Consider the following 9,651-nt stretch of genomic DNA (forward strand, 5'->3'; position numbering starts at 1 on the left):
CCATGCTGATACAGCGCTAAGTCTATGGTTTTATAACGCTAAAATCAGGTGTTCGATTCCCCTCGGTGGACTCGGCAGATAGCCAGATGTGGCTTTGATATAAGAAAACACACGCATATTAATAAATGGTTGGTAAAAATAACTGAACACATTTTCAAATACTTGTATAAATAACGTGTGTTATTACTTTGTGACAAGTATGACACATATCTAGTTACTTTAAATAGTAAAGTGACATAATAATGTTTGTTAGTTACCATTGGCACGCTGTAGCCGATACATTAATAATTGCATACGCAAAATATTTTAGCAAAAGCATTATGAAATTATGCATTTTAAGGCTTAGAACTGGGCTGTATAGTGTGGTAAATATTTTGTAGTGAATTACGTTACAAAACTTTAACGCGAAAAGCGAGATAAAGAAAGAATATATAATGTTAAATGTTAATAAAACATACATTTCCTGTTTTTTGTAATTTTGCGTCACTCTACACAGCTATTCTTTTGTAATATTCAACAAAATTAAGTCAACAATAGGAATTGCATTCCGCACTTGGGGGCCACATGTGAGTTACAAGTGTGACAGTGAAATCGAAATCCGGCTATTCTGTTTCACAATAGTAGCTCAATAGTTGAGTGTAGATGGCATTGTCTAGCTAGCTTCGTTACTTCAAATTTATAAATTCAATAGCTAGGGATAGTTAATGTAAGTAACCCTCGAGTAGCTTTTAATGAATATCCGGAAATAAAAAAATCAATAATCTATACAAGGGAAGTACAAGAGTTATTAAATGTATATATATAACAGTTTTCCTTGTGTTAAAAGTGTATTTTATAACAGTTATAAGTAATAAACAAAAACATGAAATCCTGTAATCCATGTCCTTAAGGAAGGTTATACTTTGGTTGTACTTCATTTCATCCGAAGTGCTCGGGTCTAGGGTTTTCTAGTTCTATCCTTGATTGATTTGAAGGGACAATATGAAGGGATAATAGAAGGGTTAAAAGTGTTCGATTAAAATGGGATTATGTTATGTTAAATTAGTAGTTCGTGTAAACAATGAATGGACAACAGAGTGACCCGTGGTTGAAACAAATCCAGTGACTGGCCGTAGAGACGTCTAATTATCCCGTCGTTCACGCGGAGTTTTTATCGTTTTGTGGTTTCTGATACTGATCGGCGAGGCGAGCAAAGTAGAAACGCCATCTATGACATCAGAGTCTGTCTGTGTAGAACTATTAATAATTTACCATCACCTAACAGTTGTCCTCTGGGGCACACCTCATGAGGCGATGTGAAGTTAACCCCTCCCCCTGATGTATTTACTCAATTTTATTATGTACGGATATGTGGTATGTGGATTTCTACGGTATCCAGGCGAATCAAATGGCTCATGTCACGCGCTATCCTTTGAAATTATCTAGAAAAGAGGCGGAAAATAGCGCGTGAGACGTAACTTGTTAGTAAACTGAATAATAGCACTGAAGAGAGACACCGTTCTGAGCTGTGATCCGGAAGAGGGCGTTGGCCACTTTTAAGTTAGCACGAGCTTTCCTTTTCTCAACCAGTTTTATATCTTCTCATTCGAATGGTAGGTTAAACATTTACTTACCTTCAATTGTTTTGCTGGTTCGACATATTTTCTGAATAAAGACATGAAGTTAAAAATTGTGTGGCTCTTAATAAGCATAATACTACACGATGGGCTGTCTGTGAGGTGCCCACCACAGGCATCGAAACCCAGTATTTAGCAGTCTAAGTCTTTAGACTTGGTGTTGAGCCGTTAGGATGGAGAAGGAATTAGGGTTAGGTGGCAGCTAAAATAGGTGAAATAATTATAATGGATGACCTGCTTAAATACATAAATAATATAGCAATAAGGTCTCCTTCTATAACTCTGACGTGCAGTGAGAGTTAAACATTGCTAAACATTCCATGACACTGATGTAATCTTGTTCAGCGAATGTCTTCGTCGACAATGGATATTGAAAATATGGTGCAGCTTAACATGTTTCACCTGCCTTCACCTGAATATCATTTTTACCTGTACTTATATGTGTATCAGTTTCACCTATCTTTACCTGAGTTATTGAGGGTCTTGAGGTTACGACGGTCGTTTTACAATCTGCAGGTTTCTGGTTCAAATCCTAAACCGAACACGTTCGCCTTTTCAGATAATGTGACGGTCAAACAAACCATCAGTTAGCGTGGCCCCAGAGTTGGTGATGGCCCCAGAGAGCCCTAGAGTAGCTGTTCACGAAATGAAGAAAGAAATAAGCCTTTATTCCTCCGGGGTCAGGCGTAACCTATCGATTACGATGCCCGGACATTGAATATAAGAATTCGTAGCTCGTATTCCTTTCCTCAAAAGTTACTTTGAGATTGTAGATACACTAAAAGAGTGACTTTCAAATACTACTGCTTGATCACAGTAGCCCGAAAGATGACAATAGATGCTTTTGACAAGCCAACTTCTCTCTTGTTTATCAGTTCGAAATTAAGAACAGTTATACGCACATACACCTTTATATAGCTCTGAGCGAAATTTCTGAGACAAAGAAACCGTTGTCAATCTCTAAAACAAAAAATTAAGCTTCATTTGTAATTTTAGATGTCATAAAAACCGTTTGAGTTTTGAATTTAACACGCGATTTTTTGGTTATTACCAACTGAAATTGATCAAAATGGTTACAGTTTTCAAGTACATATATTAGTCCTCAAACGAGCTATGAAGGTCCGTATATCCTGCCATTATTCTAAGCTTCATCGATATTTATCCTACGTAATGTTTCTAGTCCAGAATGTTGTTGATTAATGTATGATACACTGAGAAAAAATTAATAAAATATATAATTATATAATACAATTACTGGTGAATTGTTTTATGTACTTTGTATTAGTTTCCCCTAAAGGAGGCCTTGAAGGTTCATTTGTCTAACCACTCACATCACAATACAGTAGTGTGTTGTCTGTTAGTCAGTGAGTAGACACTAAAATAACGTCACATAAAGTGCATTTAACGTTGCAATTTAATTTGGTCTCCAAAGTATTCAATAATTTTTTATTGTAAAAACATTTTAGTTGTTTTTTTTGTTCCGTTTAGGTTCGGTGTAATAATTCCCATCTTCCCAGAAAACTGTTTTTGTTTGTCTTTTAGGCCAACAGAACAACTTCCCTTAATTAGCCGGGATAAGTAGGGTGATCATACACCGATGAAACAACTTGCGAAATTCCAGGTGCTCCTGTTGAACACTCTCAATCCATTGTTGCCATAGTGTGTTAACGTGTTCACAGTCAATCCTTAGTCGCCATGTTGTGTCAACGTGTTGTTCACTTTCAATCCATTGTTGCCATAGTGTGTTAACAGTCAATCCTTAGTCGCCATGTTGTGCCAACGTGTTGTTCACTATTAATCTGTTGTTACCATATTGTGTCAACGTGTTCACAGTCATTTCTTAGTCGCCATGTTGTGTCAATGTGTTGTTCACTCTTAATCCATAGTCGCCATATTGTGTCAACGTGTTGTTCACAGTCAATCTATAGTCACTATGCTGTGTCAACGTGTTGTTCGCTTTAAATCCATAGTCGCCATATTGTAACAAGGTGTTGGTGACTGTTAATCCATAATCTCCATATTGTGTCAACGACCTAATTAAGCGCTCTGTGTCGCAAAGTATGGAGAAACATTAGCGTGGGGAAGATATTTGTACAGGCAGCATGGCGCGGGAAACAACGAAAACGGTGACACATTTCTACTCAGTTAATAATTGGAACTGGGACGTGTTGTGGCGACCTTTAGTGTTTCGTAACAGATCGACTAATGGTGACAACAAAGCCAGAGAGAACCGCATCAAAGGCGTGACGTTCTGGAGAAAGAAATGGTTTTCTGTAAATGTCTGATCCCAGACAAATAAACTTGACGTCCTGGAATATGAGCAAAATAAATAAATAAATATGCCTTCTTTAAACGTTTATTCCAAATCAGACTTGCCTTTCTGAAGAAAAGAAACCTTAAAAAATAATGAACATGGGTATGACTTTTAAAGTGTGTTTGTGTTTTTGTGAATTTTGCACAAAGCTACTCGAGGGCTATCTGTGCTAGCCGTCCCTAATTTAGCAGTGTAAGACTAGAGGGAAGGCAGCTAGTCATCACCACCCACCGCCAACTCTTGGGCTACTCTTTTACCAACGAATGGTGGGATTGACCGTCACATTATAACACCCCCACGGCTGAAAGGGTGAGCATGTTGGTGCGACGGGGATTCGAACCCGCGACTTTCAGATTACGAGTCGAGTGCCTTAAACACCTGAGTATTCTGAGCCACTTTTAAAGTGAATAAAACACGTTTTAGAAATTTAATTATCCAACAAATAATCAAACGAGAACAATGTAAAGGAATTACTAAATCTACATGAACACGAGCTCTGTTCTTTAGGCTTGCATTTACCTGGTGGTTGTAGCGTTCGACTCACAATATGCGGGTCACGGGTTCAAATCCCCGTCACAACATTCTAACCCTTTTAGTCGCAGGTGATTTATTTCGTAACGGTCAATTCCACTATTTGTTGGTAAAAGAGTAGCCCATGAGTTGGCGGTGGGTGGCTTTGACTAGCTATCTTTCCTTTAGTATATAACTGCTAAATTAGGCGCTCTGTAGTTTTGCGCGAAATGCCAAACAAACAAAAAACCTGTTCTTCATTTCCAATGGCCCGGCATGGCCAAGTGGGTTAAGGCGTTCGATTCCTATTCTGAGGGTCACGGGCTCGAATCCCTGTCGTACCAAACATACTCGCCCTTTATTGGTTGGTTTAGTCTATTGATGTCATGAAAGGTGAATAATAATTGGTTGGTTTAGAACGGCTAACACTAATCCTCATCTTTAATCATTACTGTGTTCTCTATGCTTCGAGTTTCTAGATATTGATACAGTTATCAATTTTGATTTCTCTCAAATAGTCTACTCTTCGAGGAGTGGGGGATGTTTGGTGGGGATTCTTTCCCCGCTTGTTACTCTATTGCTCAGGAACCGCCTTTAGCTTCAACAGTTACCAGTTTCGTTGTTTCCGTTTCGAACAATCGGTTGACAGTTTCGGGTTTTTGTAAATATACTCTCTTTGTACTGGAAACGGAGTTGATTGTTTGCTGTCACAAGAAAGCGATTCCTCGAGCGTAGTGCGGGTTAAGAGCTTGAACAGAGCGTCTGAATTCGTTCAATTACTGCTACAACGTGCCTATTCAGCTCTCACGAAAGGTGGCCGTTGATATAGGTGGCGTGAGTGGCAGGAACTCGTGAAAAATGGCGGATAGTAATATTGGGAGTAGGGGCGCGAGGAAGATAGATGTTCCGTCACAAAAGGACCAGTGCTTTCTCAGTTTCATCTGTCCCGGTGGAGGAAACAGAAGCACTCGTATGTTGAACTAGTTACATCGGTCGAGCCACTTGACTCCGACTCGACGGGGCGTTGCTGATTCATTCCAGCCTACGAACAAACCCGACAACAAGTCAAAAGTTACATACACCGCAATCATCAATTCTCGCTTTCTTCAGCACTGAGGAATGAATTTTTTAAGCTCTATATAAATCAATGACAGCGGGTTTCTAGATCAAACAGCCCGTTTGTTGTCCAAGTTGAGTAGATAAATAACCAAATCCTGGTACACGGCTGACACTGTGAAAACTCTATTACAATAAAAATTATGTCTGTTCACACTCAATATCCCACTGTATGAATCTGTTTTTTTTTCACGGTTTCCTGTAACAAAAAACAACAATCAAAACTCGTGCTGAAACCGAAGCGACCTAAAAATCATAACGGAATCGCCTGTACAGTTTAGTTTCCTAAAAGCTTTTAAGGAAACGTGTTAGAACCTTTAAAGTTGGTTACGAATTTCAGAAAAAGAACACGATAGTGCTGTAGGTTAGTGCAAATATATCGAACATTCAGACATAGGTAAGACCTAAAGCTATTACTAAACCAAAGATATCTTACAATCAGAGCTACATTAAGCCTGAATACTATTACTAAACCAAAGATATCTTACAATCAGAGCTACATTAAGCCTGAATACTATTACTAAGCCAAAGATATCTTGCAATCAGAGCTACATTAAGCCTGAATACTATTACTAAACCAAAGATATAAAATAATCAGACTTGGTTAGACCTGAATACTGTTGCTACTATAAATATATCTTACAATCAGAGCTACATTAAGCCTGAATACTATTACTAAACCAAAGATATCTTACAATCAGAGCTACATTAAGCCTGAATACTATTACTAAACCAAAGATATCTTACAATCAGAGCTACATTAAGCCTGAATACTATTACTAAACCAAAGATATCTTACAATCAGAGCTACATTAAGCCTGAATACTGTTACTAAACCAAAGATATCTTACAACCAGAGCTACATTAAGCCTGAATACTATTACTAAACCAAAGATATCTTACAATCAGAGCTACATTAAGCCTGAATACTATTACTAAACCAAAGATATCTTACAATCAGAGCTACATTAAGCCTGAATACTATTACTAAAAAGATATCCAAAGATATCTTACAACCAGAGCTACATTAAGCCTGAATACTATTACTAAACCAAAGATATCTTACAATCAGAGCTACATTAAGCCTGAATACTGTTACTAAACCAAAGATATCTTACAACCAGAGCTACATTAAGCCTGAATACTATTACTAAACCAAAGATATCTTACAATCAGAGCTACATTAAGCCTGAATACTATTACTAAACCAAAGATATAAAATAATCAGACTTGGTTAGACCTGAATACTGTTGCTACTATAAATATATCTTACAATCAGAGCTACATTAAGCCTGAATACTGTTACTAAACCAAAGATATCTTACAACCAGAGCTACATTAAGCCTGAATACTATTACTAAGCCAAAGATATCTTACAATCAGAGCTACATTGAGCCTGAATACTATTACTAAACCAAAGATATCTTACAATCAGAGCTACATTAAGCCTGAATGCTATTACTAAACCAAAGATATCTTACAACCAGAGCTACATTAAGCCTGAATACTATTACTAAGCCAAATATATCTTACAATCAGAGCTACATTAAGCCTGAATACTATTACTAAGCCAAAGATATCTTACAATCAGAGCTACATTAAGCCTGAATACTATTACTAAACCAAAGATATCTTACAATCAGAGCTACATTAAGCCTGAATACTGTTGCTAATCCAAATATATCTAATAATAAGACATAGGTTAGGCCCGAATACTGTTGCTAATTCTGATATATCTAACAACCAGAATCGCATTAGTTTCAAATGCTATTACTTATGTAAAGCTATCTAACAATATATGTCTAATGTTATTAATGTTATTACTAGTACAGAGATTTAACATAAGAGATTTTTACTAAAGGTTTGAATGCTACAGCTAATACAAAAAAACCTAATGGTCAATCTTACTCGAAGCCAAATGTTATTATTGGATTTATTTAAGAGGGTATTGTTTAAACGTTTCTTGTCTGGTGTATCTGGTTGCCCATCAGTTCTTCACTTCGGGTGGTTAAACTGATGTTGGAAGTGTAACGTGTTATAAGAAAAACATGTACCGTTTAACAACGAGATACATTATAATAAACTGACAGACATTCAGTATGAAGTAAACTGTAAGTTACACAACACATTAAACCAGCGAGGAACATAACTACTGGTTATTATAGGTGGCAGAAAATTGTGTTATTTCTGTGAAGGTGCTTTGAAATAAAACTTCACGCCCTATTTTGTTTGAATTGTAGTGTTTTCGCGTACTTATGTGTAGGGTTATGAGCTTGTCCGGTTGTAATAGCATTAGTCAACTTTGGTATCTGTAATTAAACGAAACGTGATAGTGAGTCGCCAAGCTGTGTTTTGAAGTTCTCAACTCTACACTTATTGTATACAGTAAGTAGGTTCTTTTTTTTCTTGCTTTCAGTTCTATACTTATTGTATACAGTGAGTAGGTTCGTTAGTTTGTTGCTTCCAGTTCCGTAGTTATTGTATACAGTGAGTAGGTTCGTTAGTTTGTTGCTTCCAGTTCCGTAGTTATTGTATACAGTGAGTAGGTTCGTTTGTTAGTTGCTTTCAGTTCCGTAGTTATTGTATACAGTGAGTAGGTTCGTTAGTTTGTTGCTTCCAGTTCCGTAGTTATTGTATACAGTGAGTAGGTTCGTTTGTTAGTTGCTTTCAGTTCCGTAGTTATTGTATACAGTGAGTAGGTTCGTTTGTTCGTTGCTTTCAGTTCTATACTTATTGTATACAGTGAGTAGGTTCGTTAGTTTGTTGCTTTCAGTTCCGTAGTTATTGTATAACAGTAAGTAGGTCGTTTGTTCGTTGCTTTCAGTTCCGTAGTTATTGTATACAGTAAGTAGGTTCGTTTGTTCGTTGCTTTCAGTTCCGTACTTATTGTATACAGTGAGTAGGTTCGTTAGTTTGTTGCTTTCAGTTCCGTGGTTATTGAATACAGTGAGTTGGTTCGTTTGTTCGTTGCTTTCAGTTCCGTGGTTATTGAATACAGTAAGTAGGTTATTGTAGTTATTACCTACAGTGAGTTTCTTTAGAGCTTTTGAGAAAATAGACTTTCACCAAGAATGTGTTTGTTTCAAAGCAAATCCACATTGGGACATCTGTTGTGTCCGCCACCGGTAACCGAACCTCGGATTCTAACATTGTAAGTCCATAAATTTACTGGCGTCACCCCGAGCGGAAGGGGATACATCGTGAGGAAAGCATTACCTTGTCATAGAGTCAACCGTAAAGTAAAAGCTACTAAGAATACGAAATTCTCGTTAAGGAACCAATAATGGACCAATCCAAGTTAGCACATATTTATATAATTAACCAATCTAGGGCACAACATTTTTTTATATAATAAACAAACCCAGGACACAATATCCTCATTTAATGAACTAATCGATGACATGACATCCTTACATCACGAACCAATTCACGGCATAGAATCCTTACGTAATGAACCAATTCATGGCATGGCATCCTTACGTAATGAACCAATTCACGGCATGGCATCCTCACGTAATGAACCAATTCACGGCATGGCATCCTTACGTAATGAACCAATTCACGGCATGGCATCCTTACGTAATAAAACTATTCATGGCATGGCATCCTTACGTAATGAACCAATTCATGGCATGGCATCCTTACGTAATGAACCAATTCACGGCATGGCATCCTTACGTAATGAACCAATTCACGGCATGGCATCCTCACGTGATGAACCAATTCACGGCATGGCATCCTCACGTGATGAACCAATTCACGGCATGGCATCCTTACGTAATGAACAAATTCACGGCATGACATCCTTACGCAATGAACCAATTCACGGCATGGTATCCTTACGTAATGAACAAATTCACGGCATGACATCCTTACGTAATAAACCAATTCACGGCATGGTGTCCTTACGTAATAAAACAATTCACGACATGGCATCCTTACGTAATGAACCAATTCATGGCATGGCATCCTTACGTAATGAACAAATTCACGGCATGACATCCTTACGTAATAAACCAAATCACGGCATGGCATCCTTACGTAATGAACCAAATCACGGCATGGCATCCTTACGTAATGAACCAATTCATGGCA

The sequence above is a fragment of the Tachypleus tridentatus genome, chromosome 9 (assembly GCF_004210375.1).
Source record: "Tachypleus tridentatus isolate NWPU-2018 chromosome 9, ASM421037v1, whole genome shotgun sequence".
In the NCBI taxonomy this organism is placed as follows: Eukaryota; Metazoa; Arthropoda; class Merostomata; order Xiphosura; family Limulidae; genus Tachypleus; species Tachypleus tridentatus.